At 45.3% G+C, this 16,636-nt stretch overlaps 1 protein-coding gene across 1 annotated transcript in view; it reads left to right on the top strand.

Annotated features, from left to right (window-relative positions):
• Positions 1 to 16,636, top strand: part of LOC308328538 (zinc finger MIZ domain-containing protein 1-like) — a 146,578-nt gene that overhangs the window by 23,602 nt on the left and 106,340 nt on the right. Inside the window, 1 exon segment of the mRNA XM_080782431.1 lies at positions 4,897 to 4,976. The gene's annotated coding sequence lies outside the window, so the exon portion shown is untranslated.

The following is a 16,636-nucleotide window of genomic DNA, read 5'->3' as shown; positions in this document are numbered from 1 at the left end:
TGCTCTCGCCGTTTGAACACGGGGAGGAAGAGATTGTAAACGTGAAAGGAAGAAATCCCTGTGTGCTGAGAGAGGGACAGAGAGACACAGAGAGAGAGAAAGAGAGAGAGAGGATGGATGGATGCTGCTGCCTTGAATAAATTATTCAGATGGCAGCCTCTCTCCTGCGTGGAAATCTCGCCTTCTGCTACGTTTAATGACATCTGTGATAACGCCCAATGGAGATGAATCCAGATGTAACACTTGCATGCGTGCGTGCGTGCATGGGTCTACTTGTATTACTATCTTTGTGAGGGTCATGATGTTGCTGTTGGGCAGAAACCTCTTATCTCCATATTTTAACTTGTTTTTGTTTTTTTTCTCCGTAAATGACCTTGATCACACCAGAGCGTCACACAAAGGCATCACAAGTAGCAGATCCACAAGTTGAAAGTTGAAACGCGGCACAAAGCGACACATTTTGAGCTTGTAGATCTGCTACTTTTTGCTATTTATGAATTTGCGTCCTGAAAACGGTTTTGGACATGTGAGGTTTCCACCTGACAGATACATTTATGTTCCTAGTGTGGTAGACTTTTTTTAAGAAATAAGACCTTGTGTTTCCTGGAGACTTGTTTGTTTTATGGTTGAAAAATAAAAAAAAATATGTTAGGGTATGGCTTACAATGAATTAGAAAAGAAGATTGAGGTTGTGGTTGGCGCTTAGCTTTAGACATTTAGAGGTTAGCTTTTGGGTTGTATTCCTGGTTTTATACTTGGTTGCACACAACGCAATGCCTGCTATTTTCATTCTCAGTTAAAACGTCTGAAATTGCCACAAGTTATAAAATCAGCATTCTTAAAAACAATCGGCATCCTCCTAAAAGGTTTGCGACGTCCTCACAAGTATTGTAATAAGCCCCGGTGCTCGAGCATGCGTGCGTGTGTGTGTGTGTGTGTGTGTGTGTGTGTGTGCCGTTGTGCCGTGGTGGGGAAACAAAGCACAAACAGGGGAATTTATTTCTCCTCCTGAGAGGGCCGTAAATAAACAAGCAGTGAATCAGTGCTTCCATTTGTTTTCCTCTCTGATAATTCTGCCCGTGTCACGAGGCGCTGTGACCGCCTGTTCCACAGAGACGCCGCCCTCGCTCGCTCACTCGCTAGGCGGCCATATTTCCTCTCACCGAGAGAGAGAGAGGGACAGGGACAGGGATAAAGCATGCCACACACAACGGTTCATGTTTCATAACCGTGGGTCGGCCTTATCGTTTGGTTTTTCTTCGTCTTTCTTTCGTATTATTTATTTAGCGGTAACCCTGACGGAATATTTCTGTGGGGTGTGACATTAATCCTTGTGTTAAAGTATTGCGTTTATATTGTGACTGGCCCGGGAGTCGACGGAACAGGCTTTGAAAATACCCGGGGCAGATGAGATATCTGTTGTTGAAGAGTGAAACCCAGGCCAGACTGGGCCAGACTAGAACCCCATCTCTGCTGCAGAATTATGACCTTAGTGGATGTTGAGGGCTATGCGAAGTTCACGGGTTTCGATTCCACGGGCCGGGCAGGAAAAGAAGTTGCCCTTTGAGCAATGCGCGGAACCCTCAATCCACCGCTCCGGTGGAAAGCTGGTCAGTAAGTAAGCTTCGCCGAGCCATGTAGGGTGGACCACCTGGCCCACATCTCACGGGACAGTCCCGAAAGTGGACCATCTGTGCCGCCACAAACAGAACAGTTCCTCGCTAAATCAAGTCAGAATCAGAATGGCCTTGTAACAGAGTACTTCTACGTGGCACTATTGATACTTTTGCTCATGCGAAGAACTTGAGTAACGTAACGTTTTCCATCACCGGTCTTTGGCCATACGACCTGGCCGGGGAATCGAACCCCCGCACCGTGCCGTACCTCCCAGTCTCGGGGCGGACGGTCGGTGCCAACGAGCTGGTCAGTCGCCAGCCAGTATTCCGTGGTCGTACTGGGCAGTTCCCATGGTTTTAATGTGTGTGTGTGTGTGATTGTTAAGCAGGGCGTTGCTGAACAACAGCCTTCATGCTCAGCGAATCTCCCCGGGACATAATAATAACGGGTGGAAAAAATTAAACAAATACACTCATGAGGTTGGATTTATTTTGTTTTTATGCTGCATCTATCTATATCCACTTTGTGCACACAGCATTTGTTCCTTATAAGCTCTTTGTTATTCACAATCTTACTATGATTTGGGGGTGTCATTGAAGCAAAGTCTGGAAACTCATTTTCTGGGACAATAATGGTTCAAACTTGAACTTGACAAAAATCAACATTTCCTTTCATTACTGGAGTTCCGTGGCCTCGCAATATAACGCTAATGAGCTGTGTGTGCACCGGCCGGCCGCTCCCCGGAAAATATGAGAGAAGAGAGTTGGAAAGTTCTGTTTGCTCTGGTTCAGTGATATCTAGGAACAGTTCTGTTTGCTCTGGTTCAGTGATATCTAGGAACAGAGAATAATAATAATTATTATTATTATTATCCTACTATAAATGTGCCACGTCTCTGTGTGTACGGTTGTAATGCACGTAACTCGAGAACCGTTTGCCCCACGGACTTCAAATTCGACACACGCGTTCCACACCCCCGCAGGGAGTGCAGTGCCCGGTATCGAGTGGGTCAACCCACGGTTCTCCAGAACCACCACAAAAGGCTCTGGTCAGACTCTGCCAGTGGGCCTAATCAGCCTAAATCCCCTCACCTGTGCAATTTCCAGCCTCTGCCTCAGCCAATTGATTGCCATGGCAACCCCACACCTGCGAATTGATTACTTAACCAGTACACTTTTCACAGTCAGTTTACACTCTTCAGTTCAGAATGACAGGAAAGGGGGAGAGAGAGAAGGGGAGAGACACGCAGCAAAGGTCGTCATGAATGGGACTCGAACACGTGACGCGCTGTCAGGCCAGAGCCTATATGTGGCATGATGCGCCTGGACCACTAGGCCAGCGGGCGCCCAGTATTTCCAACTTCTACTCCACTACAATTTTTTTTACTTTAGATACTAATTACTTTGAAGTTTTTAATTATTATCACAAAACATACATCATTTTAAAATAGCCGATCTACAAGCTCACGATGAGTCACAATGTGACAAATGTCCGATGCTCATCTAACCTAGTATATATACACGTCGCTTCTTTTGGGCTTGTTTTCAATTCATAGTCGACCTGGCTGCTTGTTTCTCGCCGCAATATCTGGCGGTGATCTGCAGCGATCACCGCGAGCGCTGTTGCTAACGCCCGCCGTAGGAATGAAAAGCACACGAGGGCCCAGCTAATGAACACCGCTCCGCCATGTTCCTTTGTGTTCAAGCACCACCACTCTGTATCCCCCATATCCAAGTGTGAAATTACAATATCTGATCACATTTAGTTAATTAAACCCATATGACTAATTTAATTTGACTCAAATATGGTCGGTTGGTGGTGGTGGTGAGGGGGGGGCATGAATAAATCATACAGGCGTCTTTAGCTAGCTAGTGCTGGCGTTAACAGTAATTAAAATGTGGGGCAATCTGTAAAGCACTGTGCAGATCGCTCCAGTCGTTTTCTCCCCTCTGCCTCCTACTGTATGCAAGCTCGCAGGATGTGTACGGAAAAATGAAAGCCAGACATCTTTGTGGGGGGAAAAAAAGACTAGTCTAGCAGAATGCTAATGTATTAACAAGGGAGTTCCCAAAAACCCAGAAATAATAAAGCAGTTAATAAAGATGCAGTACTTGCTGCTAAGTAGTGCATTAACAGCAGTGGTGAACTTTGATTAAGTACATTTACTCAAGGACTGTATTCACGTACATGTTGTACTGTGCGTGCAGTATCTGTACTTATTCTCGCAACACGTTGTGATCTTGTAGATCTGGTATTTTGTCAGTAGTATTGATTATTTTCAACACAGCAATGCATTGATATTACAGAAAGTAGAGCATCTCACTTGTAAGTTGACGTCACAGTCAGTCAGACCGTGTCTGTCTTGTAATTTCTGCGTATCTAGTTTCCATAGTTTCCATGTCTTACCAAGCTATATCTCACACACACACACACACACACACACACACACACACACACACACACACACACACACACACACACACACACACACACACACACACACACACATACACATATATATATACGCACACATTCGCACACATTATCATGTTTTGTTTTCTCCAGAAATAGCAGATCTACAAGCTTGTATATCTGCTATTTTAGAGAAATCGTGAACAGGTATAGTATCTATAGCTATACTTTGACTTGAGTACTGATGTTGAGTACTCTGTCCACATCTAATGCTTATACACCCAAGAATTAAAGCCAGACATCTTTGAGGAAAAAAGGCCACCGTCTAGCAGAATGCTAATGTGTTAACATGGGAGTTTCAAAGGCAGAAATAAATGAGTTGAAGATACAGTATAGTTCCTATTTATCAACACTGAGTGCGGTTTAGCACCGTTGACTTTGTTTATTGTTTGGAGCAGACTTTGTAACGCAAAATGCTACAGAGAGCATCGGGACTTGTTTGGGGCGGGAGGGGTTTTGAAAGAGAATATGAGACCCCGGGGCAGACCAAGGCGCAGTTGGCGGAAATACATCGCCCCCGCGACCCGACTACGGATAAGCGGTTGAAGATGGATGGATGGATGGATATTGTTTGTTGATTCCAGTCTGTTTGCCTGTTTATTTCCTTTATTTTTGTAGAGGGAGAGACAGGGACAGACGCACTGTGCCAAGTGCATTGTTTCATTAAGAACCGTTTTATTTTGTCAGTTACCTTTTGTGGCATCTCTATATGAATACATAAACTGTAACCCTACGATCCCGTTGTTAATGATTTTCCCTAACGCATACAGGGCGATTGTTACAGTGCTCTCTCCTCTCTCTCTTCAGACCCGCCTGTGATTGAGGCCTGTGAGGATCCACTGTTTACCCAATAGGAAACACAGGACCCTCCTCCTCCTCATCCACTGGTAAGAGAAAATAAACTATTCTTTTAGTCAACGTCTGTCTGTCTGCCCTGCCCTGTACAGGTGGTCAGGGGGGGGGGGGGCGGATTAACCCTTGGTGGTGCGTGTTGTGTGTTTAGTTGACCAAGAGTCTCCATCTAAACTAAAGGGAGGTGCTGGGTGAGGATCATCAGAGAACATCATGTCAACGCCAGGCCGCATTGCACATACATTCTAGTGCATTAGACACACGCAGAGAAATATATACAGTATATATGACGTGCCTAGCAGATATGGAGCCGAGGATGTAAGAACAGAAGGAAATGGAACAATACATGCATCTTGTCTTGGGCGGAAGTGAGGACGCTGGCGTCGACTGTTCGCCGCTTCACCGCCCAATGTATGAATGAATGAACCATTGTAAAGCACTTTGAGCACTTGGAAAAGCGCTATAAAATGCAATTCATTATCTCGTATCGTCGTGCAGTCTCGTTGATACAGTATAGTGGCTAGTGATCGTATCGTGGATATCAATATGCTTACGTACTGTAGATGTGGATGAGCCACTGAGTCACGCAGAAAAGGACATATACTGTGAATCATGACAGTGCCCTGTGCCCTACAATGCGTGTTGGTGTGGTGGTCAGTGTTGATTTTGTCGACTAAAACTAAGGCGAAAAATGTTCGTCGACTACCTTTTTTCACTGACGAAAACTAAATGGAGACTAAATGAAAACTAAGTTATGATGACTAAAACTAAGACTAAATATACTGACAATTTCGTCAACGAATAAAAACTAGACTAAAATGTCAGGAAGGGACTATAGTGGACAAGAAATCCAGAATAAGTCATTTTACAATTAGTTGCATGCTGAAAATAGCTGATCTACAAGCCCACAACGCGTCACACTGCGACGCGTTGTGGGCTTGTAGATCGTGTGTGTGTGTGTGTGTGTGTGTGTGTGTGTGTGTGTGTGTGTGTAAAACCTTCTCCCACCACTACTGGTGCAGCGCACTTACTTACGTCAGCTTCTGTTGTCGTGCAACAGATGCCTGCCTAACGCTGTTCTATAAACTTTTTTATACCGTCAAATAAATAACGGCTTCTAGAGTGAAAGCAGCGATCTGAGCATTAGTGATCTCAGCGCTAGAGAGAGAGGGAGAGGGATTAGCTTAACTGGATATAACGACACGCTCCACGCACGCACACACACACACACACACACACACACACACACAGAGAGAGAGTGTGTTTTGCAATGTCTGGGAATGGAATGGCCTGCTGTTTGTGTTCTGCCCACAACACTGCGGTAAGGGACACTCAGTGCTCTTTAAAAGAACATAAACAGAAAACAGACCATCTCGTCTTATATTGTAACATTCATGGTGATTTAGTAGAAGTAAAAAAAAAACAACAACAAACAACAATAATAACCAGCCGTGTGTATGTGTGTGTGTGTGTGTGTGTGTGTGTGTGTGTGTGTGTGTGTGTGTGTGTGTGTGTGTGCGCGACCAAAAAAAAGAACAAGGCCTCTATAATACAAATCATCTGTTGTATGAGCAGCAAAAAGTCATTATTCTTGCATCACGATGGATGCCGGGCTAAACGGCTCTGCATGCTTGTCAAATATCAGAGTGCAGTGGTTCTCAAACAATGTTTCGCATTTATTCCCACATAACTCTGAGGGTGCACAAATGGAACCGGCAAATGGACCAGTAAAAGGGTCCATTTGGTTCTGCAGTCAGGGGTAGAGTGGCCGGATGTTCGATCCCGGGCAACCCCAGAGTTAGTGTCGAAACGGAACCCCTAATTGCTCCCGGTAGTGGTTTTCTCTGTCATCGGTGTGTGTGTGTGTGTGTGGGTGGGTGAATGTAATGCTCAATCTATGTATAGCACCTTGGATAAAGGCGCTATATATAAATGCACCATTTACCATTTACTCTCAGAGTTACATTGTACAAATGTCTTCTAAATCCCAACAGTCTTCTGAAAACGCTATATTTTCTATGTCAGTCGTTCTGAAACATTTTGCAGTCAAGGACCCTCAAAAATGTAATTGGCCGCCGAACCCCACCTGGAAATATGTTGTTCCTTGGACCCTCCAGTGGGGTTCCCCATGCTGGGGGGTCCCCACCTTGAGAACCACCGTGCTGGCGGAACCCACGCCCCTCTGTTCAAGTACTGCACCACTGTTTTTATGGTGATTTACATCAGGGGTTTTCAACCCTTTTCATTTCAAGGCGGCAGTTCCATTATTTATTCCACATTTCAGCCACGGACCACCATTTGATGACATTTAGCCTCTCAGAGCCAATAGCCTACTAAAGAATATTTTGTTGTCGTTGGATACGATTTTTGTCTACAATTCCTTGCTTTTGGCAAACGCTGATCAAAATCACAATTCTTCTATACATTCTCTAATTGTGTAGACATCAGAGGTTTGCGTGCATGGCAAACCAGCCTGTTGCTCTTCAATGAAACCATAGGCACGGGAAAAACACAAACCCACTCCTCAGTCACCTCACCATACATCATATATATCACTGTTAGGAGCTCTGTTGTGGTCGACTTCAAACAGGGGCCTATAGGCAGGGAATGTTGACGAGGACTCATGTCCTCATACGTCTGCTAATACGTACCCCCCCCCCCCTTGTTGTTGCTGTCAATATATATTTGTCCTATAGTTTTCATATAGCTTAGTTTTTATTTTGTTTATCCCGTTTTCATCAGTGGAAAAAAACGTTGTCGAAATAGTTTTAAGGCCTATTATTCATACTCCTAGTTTTAGGTGATAAAGGTGACCGCCGAAAACTGCGAGACCTGGCCAAAGCATTTCCGGGGGTCCCCAGCCAAAAACGTTGAGAACCCCTGCTCTAGCACCACCTAGTGTCTATCTGTGCACGCCCCAGATCCGCGACAACGCGGACCGTACCGTACAGTAACACGTTAGTGACATGTTGGCGTTTTTCTCCCTTTGTTTGTGGCAGCCAGCCAGCCAGACGCTGGTGGTGTTGAAATGTCGGCGCTGGTAGTTTTGTGTAACCCCACAGTATGTAAAGCAAAAAGCAGCATTAAAAAAACACGCCCGGAAGGTGGATAATAATTTATTTTCTTCCTTTTTTTTGTGGCATCTGCACATTCTGCAATATGTTAATGAGCCAAAAAAAAAGCTGCAAAAGCCAGATTGCAGAGAGAAAGAGAGAGAGAGGGGGGGAGAGAGAGAGAGGGGGAGGGAGGGAGAGAGAGGGGGAGAGGGAGGAAGAGGAGGAGAGAGGAAGAGAGAGGGAGAGGAAGAGGGGGAGAGGGAGGAAGAGGGGGAGAGGGAGGAAGAGGAGGAGAGAGGGAGAGAGAGAGAGAGGGAGGGAGGGAGAGAGAGAGAGGGGGAGAGGGAGGAAGAGGAGGAGAGAGGGAGAGGAAGAGAGAGGGAGAGGGAGAGGAAGAGAGAGGGAGAGGAAGAGAGAGGGAGAGGAGGAGGGGGAGAGGGAGGAAGAGGAGGAGAGAGGGAGAGAGAGAGAGAGGGAGAGAGAGAGAGGGAGAGAGAGAGAGAGAGAGAGAGAGAGAGAGAGAGAGAGAGAGAGAGAGAGAGAGAGAGAGAGCAGACGGAGGCTGATGTGAATTATGGATGCAACCTGCGATTTCCAAGAGGAAAAAGAGAAAGGAGGAAAATAATCTGAGAGGAACCTCAAGTCATGCATATCAGATTACGTATTTTTTACCACGTTTTCTCATCACGGTCCGTTGAGCAAATGCGCACACAATCTGGCCTCATGACGTGCGTGCGCGTACGTGCGCGCGCACTTGTGTTGCTATGCTTGTGAGGGCCATGTGTCACCCATAAGTATATGGCAGAGAGTTGATAAATAGACATGATTGTGAGGGCCTATTGTCCTAGTCCTCGTCAGTCATGGTGTGTGGAGCATTAATGTCTTCTAAATCATGACAGTGTTGTACCAGGGACCCGCCCAGAAGCAAAGATTTGAGTTAGAAAAACGTTTGCTGTGAAAGAATATATATGGTATGCCAGTAGCTTACTTTAGTTGCGTGTCATGATGCGAGACACCTTGTAGATTTCATAGGCTTTTAGGGGATATAGCGTTAAAAACCGGGGGAAAGATTGTAGAAATCGTATCTAGTTGTATAGTTGTGTCAACTATACGTGTGAGTGTGTGAGTGAGTGAGTGAGAGAGAGACTAATGGTGCTTCTCCACAGCAGCAGCAGCACGCTATGCTAGATGTTGGCAAGCATTTGATCAGCCCCGCAGCGCGCAGCCTGCTCGGCTTCTCCATTAAACCATTTTGGGCGGGAACCCCTGTTGGTGTTTTAAGCATTATGTTATACTTTATCTATTGAAAAATATCAGATCTACAAGCTCATAGCACGCCCTACGAGCTTGTAGGTTTTTGAAAAGTTGTGAAAATGTGGCGCAATTTTTTCAAAATTCAAATATTTCAGAGCGAACATTTTTAACTAAAATATTGGCTCCTGGGGGGGTCCATGGAACTACATATTTTGAGATGGGGGTCCGTGGCCCAATAGAGATAATTCTGGGGCTCGTTGACAAGAAAAAGGTTGAGCACCACTGACATAGAAACATGTTTTTTAGAAGCCTTTTTTTATCAACCTCAGTCCAAAATGGGTTAAACGACAGACCTGTTAATCTAGTCGCACGGAGAGAGAGAGAGAGAGAGAGAGAGAGAGAGAGAGAGAGAGAGAGAGAGAGAGAAGAGTCTCCAGAATCAGAAGTCAAAATTAACGCTGTTGACTTTGTTAGTCAGCATATATAAACACAAGAACACAGGTGTGCTTTGTTCTCCTTCACAGCTCCAGCGTATGCATGGCAGCTTGCGACATTACGACTGCCTTTTTTTCCTTTTTTTTGGTTCTGAATTCACATGAAAACGTTGCCGTCGCCTTCCCTCTCGTCCACTGGCGGACGCCTCCGTCTGATGAATGATTTGAATAACTCAAGCACACATTTTTGACGGAGCAACTTTCAGTTGTAGTTGAGTAACTTATACGCCTGGTAACTTAAGCCAGGCGTATAGGCAGCGTCCACAGGGACACACGTCCACGCCTGTCCCCTGATGGCCTGGACTCTATGAAAAATGTTGGATCCCCTGTCGTAGACATTTAGATGTAAACATTTAATAACACCCCTTTATGAAAGAGTATCTCCTCTAAGTTGAGGTCCAGCCATTTCCTCTGAGATGATCTCATCTGTCACACCCCTGTGGTGCTGTTTGTTTCACTCATTGTTGAACTGATAGGCTCACGTCTTGAGGCTATGTTGGGGGCTGGCTGTTGTGGGAGTGAAAGCTATAAAGGCTGTGATCCTATATGTAACTCTGGGAGTCAGACTGGGGTTTCCATACATGAACAGGTCATGTAAGTCTTGGCTCCTTACTCGACTAAAATCCTCATACTTCCAAACAGCAAAAGAGTACATTCAAACACTCAGTTCAAAAGGGATGGTCCCAAAAATAGTCCTTGCGGTCTTATTTCCATTTAGGCCCTACCGTATACGCAATCAATTCATAGACATGACATGACATGAATAATAATAACAAAAAATAAATCTAAATCATTTCAGGAAAAAAAAAAAACTGTATGTACAAAGTGGGGGGGAAAGGAAGGGGTTGGTGATCCCCTGTTTGAGGGGGAGGGAGATGTAAAATATGTAAGTGATCTACAAAAAGGGAGGGGGTCAGGGCATTCCACGCCTGGGTGGCTGTGTTGTAGAAGGAGAATTGAACCATATTTGTTTTTTGAGTGGGTGGTGCTAGATTGTTGTTCACGCTCCCTCTAGTGTTGTGGCTGTGGGTGTCACTCACTTTTTTGAGGTACCGGTAGTTAAGTCAGGTTGGATGGATCGGGGGAAAAGAGCCCATCTATCGCCATAAGCTCGCCGTTCTCCATGCTTCTCCCTGACTATTCTCCTTCTGCTTTTGTACAAACTTTGGGGAGAAAATGTGTCCTATAGACAGGGATGCCAAAGTTAACGGAGATATACGTTAGTTAGATCCCAACAGGTGTGTGTGTGTGTGTGTGTGTGTGTGTGTGTGTGTGTGTGTGTGTGTGTGTGTGTGTGTGTGTGTGTGTGTGTGTGTGTGTGTGTGTGTGTGTGTGTGTGTGTGTGTGTGTGTGTGTGTGTGTGTGTGCGCGCGTGTACATGTGTGTGTGTGCGCGCGTGTACATGTGTGTGTGTGCGCGCGTGTACATGTGTGACTGTGTGTGTGTGTGTGTGCGTGCGTGCGGGGGTGTCCGACGACGGACAGACAGACAGAAAACACAACTGCAGATAGCTGCCCTAAAATTCATCCTAAATCAGATTACCAAACAAACTGCTAAGAGGATTAATTCTGATCTCTCTCTTTTTTTCTCTTTTTTTGATGTGGCGGAGATTAAAATCTAAAATCTATAAAATCCTCCCCCAAAATAAATTTAGTTTTTTTCTTTTTTTCGTATTCTTTCTCTCAATAGCCTTGGTGAGCGGCAGTGCACTTTCATTGCGAGTCCGTTTTGTAAATGAGCATTATAACAAACACATTGAGCACTCAAGATGATGGAGTGGAACAACATGAATCTGACCCCCTGATCAGATGGCCGTGATGCCGTGTGACAGACCGACCGGTGGGTAAGTGCGCCTATTGCCATGCGATTAGCCCGTGTTTTTTAAAGCATTATTTTTATACTTTAACTATTGAAAAATCTCGAAAATTTGGTGCAAATCAAATTTTCAAATGGGGGTCCGTGGGCAAATACAGATAATTCTGGGGGTCCTTGAACTGAAAAAAATTGAGTACCACTGACGTTTTTCAGAAAACTGTCAGGATTTAGAAGACATTTGTAGAATCGTCCTCGGGTCTAAATGGGTTAGGAATGTATATGGACATATACATATGTATATCCATATATCCATATATATCCATATCATATATATACAGTAGATACAGATACTGTACATCTTGTCTGTCTGAAACGTTGCTCTCATCTCTGTGTCCACAACAGATCTTTTGGCATTGGCAGCTATACAGCTACGAGTGCGACTAACACATTGTTTCATTATTAGTATATTTTCTCCCCGTTGGCTGCAGACACCTCACACAAGGACACGACCCGTTGTTTCTTTAAGTAAAACGTCTGCAATACGGCACCACAATGTAGAAATAGTCCCATTACACAATATGGCACAAAAGCTGTACAGGCTGTATTTAGCTCAATGGCATAAGTAGTAGTACATGGTGCTGCTTTAAGCTGTCAAATAGGCTACTTCGGCTGGAGTACACTATATCTCCCTCTGGGATGTGGCATTGAACAAGGGGAACACTAATACCATTAAAATACTCAAGTAAAAGCACCTACAATTTTTACTTAAGTACAGAAATTGAGTACTTTATAGTACTTATAGGACAGAACTAATGAATAAAATAACGTAGAACTGATACAAGAAGAACACAGTGTCTCCTCGACATAAGGCTTTGTTTTTATAATCATTAATCTCTACGGCTTTTCTACTTTTTTGTGTGTATGTGTGTGTGGGAGGGAAAACTCGGTCAGCTTCGCTAGCTCGCACAGAGACTGTGGAATAGATTAATTTGGTTAATATTTCACGAAGCTTAACAAAGACTAGGGTGCATTTAAGGGCTTTGCAGATTATTTGCTCTCGGCCAACAGTGCGAGCCGAGCTCGTCGCGTTGCGCGGCGTTGAGACTCTTTTACAGTGTATACTTTACAGTGTGAGTGCAAGGCCGGCGGTGCGAGGCGCTTGCCATTAGGAGTGTTTGTCTGCGATAGTGATGTTTGTGAAAGGCGTAGCGGAAGGCAGACATACTGTAGTGTACTGTAGTACTGTGTGTAAGCTGTATTCAGCATCATAATGACGGTATAAGTATCCAGAGCCAATAATGGTTAACTGACAGTATTCCGTAGGCTCATTGATACCTCCTGTAATGGAAAAAAATATATTCTTCCAAAAATGAAGGTTAAGTTGAAGGACCACTTCACCACTTTTCAACCTATCTTCATATAATAGGTCCTCACTAATAATCATGATAAAATGCCACCATTTTTTTCTACTCAGTCTGTGTCTCATAGGATGGCTGTGGGCAGTTCATAAACCAGTCTGTCTCATAGGAGGGGCTGTGGGCAGTTCAGAAACCCGTCCACCAGTGACATCATCGTTAGGCAGACATTTTTAAATGTTTAGATTGTTATTATCGTGAAAACGATGGCTTCCATTTTGACATTGCAACTTTTCAGGACTAGAAAGCCTGCCGTTTCTATTAGCGTTGATTCCTCCATTGATGATGTCATTGGTGGGCGCGTTTCTGAACTGCCCACACCCCTCCTATGAGACACACTGAGTAGAAAGAAGTTTGACGTTGTATCACTGCGCAGCTACTGCTGCGTTTCACTAAACTCACCCCACACAGCTACTGCTGTTGTCCTGCAACGTCCCCTTATCATTCACTAAACTCACCCCACACAGCTACTGCTGTTGTCCTGCGACGTCCCCTTATCATTCACTAAACTCACCCCACACAGCTACTGCTGTTGTCCTGCGACGTCCCCTTATCATTCACTAAACTCACCCCACACAGCTACTGCTGTTGTCCTGTGACGTCCCCTTATCATTCACTAAACTCACCCCACACAGCTACTGCTGTTGTCCTGCGACGTCCCCTCATCATTCACTAAACTCACCCCACACAGCTACTGCTGTTGTCCTGTGACGTCCCCTTATCATTCACTAAACTCACCCCACACAGCTACTGCTGTTGTCCTGCAACGTCCCCTTATCATTCACTAAACTCACCCCATACAGCTACTGCTGTTGTCCTGCAACATCCCCTTATCATTCACTAAACTCACCCCATACAGCTACTGCTGTTGTCCTGCAACATCCCCTTATCATTCACTAAACTCACCCCATACAGCTACTGCTGTTGTCCTGCAATGTCCCCTTATCATTCACTAAACTCACCCCATACAGCTACTGCTGTTGTCCTGCGACGTCCCCTTATCATTCACTAAACTCACCCCACACAGCTACTGCTGTTGTCCTGCAACGTCCCCTTATCATTCACTAAACTCACCCCACACAGCTACTGCTGTTGTCCTGCAACGTCCCCTTATCATTCACTAAACTCACCCCACACAGCTACTGCTGTTGTCCTGCAACGTCCCCTTATCATTCACTAAACTCACCCCACACAGCTACTGCTGTTGTCCTGCGACGTCCCCTCATCATTCACTAAACTCACCCCACACAGCTACTGCTGTTGTCCTGCGACGTCCCCTTATCATTCACTAAACTCACCCCACACAGTTTAAAAAGAATGGTTAAAGTGGTTATAAATAAAAGCTAATAAGGTGACACAGATGCGTTCCAGGTCTTAATGGGTTTTGCACTTTGTTACGTTCGACCAACACTGCTGGCTCCACCACTGTATGGCTCCAGCTCCCTCTCCTCCATTGACAGTGTGTGTGTGTGTGTGTGTGTGTCATATCAACACAGCAGCAGATATACACATACAGAGTACAGTGCTTGAACATTACAGTACATACATACTGTACTGCTCGGCCGGGCCGCGTCGTGGAAATGTCACCGCCAAGTAGGAGATTTTCTAAATGTCACAGTCAACATAATAGCTCTGCTCGCTCGCTCACTCGGCAGAGAGGAGAGAGAGACGGCTCATGCAATGTTTGTATCTCTATGTCAGCCCCGTGTGTGTGTGTGTGTGTGTGTATCTGTGTGTGTGTGTGTGGGGGGGGGGGGAATGCGTGTGTGTGTGTGTTTTCAGAATGATGGCTACTTTTGGCGAATGTGAAAGTGAGCGCACCTGCGGGGGGAACCTGGCTTCTGTTTGCTGAAATCATTGATAGGCTGACGGGGGGGGAAATAGTGGAATTGGCCAATTAAACTGTGTTTAAGATCCACACACACACACACATACGCACACACATACGCATGCAGAGAGAGAGGTGTCCTAGAGGCTACATAGCTTTCCTCCTGCCGATAATGAGGCTTGGAGACCTGTGTGTGTGTGTGTGTGTGTGTGTGTGTGCACGTGTGCAATTCTCCTTCCACAGTGTGCGTTGGCTAACAGGCTATCACGTTCGCTCTTGTCCACTTGACTTATAAAAACACACTCCATGGTTCTCCCTAGCCTGGCTAACGGCTGATTCGGTCTGGCTTATTAGCCAGGCTAGGTTCTCCCCACGTGCACACGCTCGCGCGCGCGCACACACACACACACACACACACACACACACACACACACACACACACACACACACACACATACATAGACACACACACACACACATACACACGCGCGTGCAGAGGGAGATCGCATGTGAAAGGACCAATTACAGTAGTGCCAACACTACATCAGGGGGTAAGTAGAGAGAGAGAGAGAGAGAGAGCACAGCCACATCTGACATGTTATGAGACAGTGTTAACTCCTTCACCGCCACCCGCCATTCAGTCTAAATGACTGCCCCTACTTATAGCAGCGGGGTCTTTTATTTTGAAAACACCGAAATATAATCTACATGGTTCCACTTTAACCCATGCAGACCTGGTGTAACCTTTGACCTTAAATGCTGGCTGCGCCCTCTGTGTCACATACACCTATGTGTCTCATATAGCAACATCATTTTTTTTTGTAACAATTTTAAGGTTTTCAGAAAACCTTAGGTTATAGGTTTTAGGAGGCCTCAGGTCTAAATGGGTGGTTCAAAGTTGTTTAGTTGAACGTCTGCCATGGCATCATCGTGCTCGGCTCGGCCGCGCTGAGACGATGAAGACGATAAGATGATGATGAAGACGATAAGAATCTGCTTCACTTGAAATTACTTCAGAACTTAGTACCCGATGGCGGTCCTCCTCCTCCTAAAAACATGAAAAAGCTTTTGTAAATATCACTTGGCTGTCTTCACACAGCTGCAGCACTTCAATGTGGAGTCGGTTGAATTATTGAATGCCGGCTGTGTTGGAGTCGTTTTTACCAGCTGCTGTGTATAAAGCATAGCTGGTCAATGTTCTCTCTGTGTTGGAGTCGTTTTTACCAGCTGCTGTGTAAGCTGGTCAATGTTCTCTCTGCGGTGGTCTCTGCTGTAGTTTTAGACCTATATGTCTCATTGGCTGTACTGACAACCTATCGTCCTGATTGGCTGCCTCGTCTCTATAGTAAACCACACAGTTTTTGCCTCTAGTCGACCTCTCAACCATGGGATATAAGGCAGCAGCTGGTAATTAATTGATGTCATCCATTCTTGTCATCTTTATTGTGTGTATTTATTTAACCTGTTAAGACCACGAAAGCAGCTGTGTCATTTTAGATTTGATACATTTTGTAGAACCTGCTCTCTCTCTCTCTCTCTCTCTCTCTCTCTCTCTCTCTCTCCATGAGTCTAACAGAGCTGTGGGTGCTGCTGTGTGATCTAAACCATCTCTTTGTAATGCTGTGTTGTTTGTGTTCAACACCACACTGACAAACCAAAGGCTAGCGCTGGTCAAATCAAGACCGACATCATTGGCAACAAACAGCTGCAGGGCTGTGTGTGTGTGTGTGTGTGTGTGTGTGTGTGTGTGTGTGTGTGTGTGTGTGTGTGTGTGTGTGTGTGTGTGTGTGTGTGTGTGTGTGTGTGTGTGTGTGTGTGTGTGTGTGTGTGTGT

Source organism: Protomyctophum bolini, assembly GCF_963924005.1.
Source record: "Protomyctophum bolini genome assembly, chromosome: 14".
Lineage (NCBI taxonomy): Eukaryota > Metazoa > Chordata > Actinopteri > Myctophiformes > Myctophidae > Protomyctophum > Protomyctophum bolini.
This window is presented reverse-complemented; position numbering and strand designations above follow the sequence as displayed.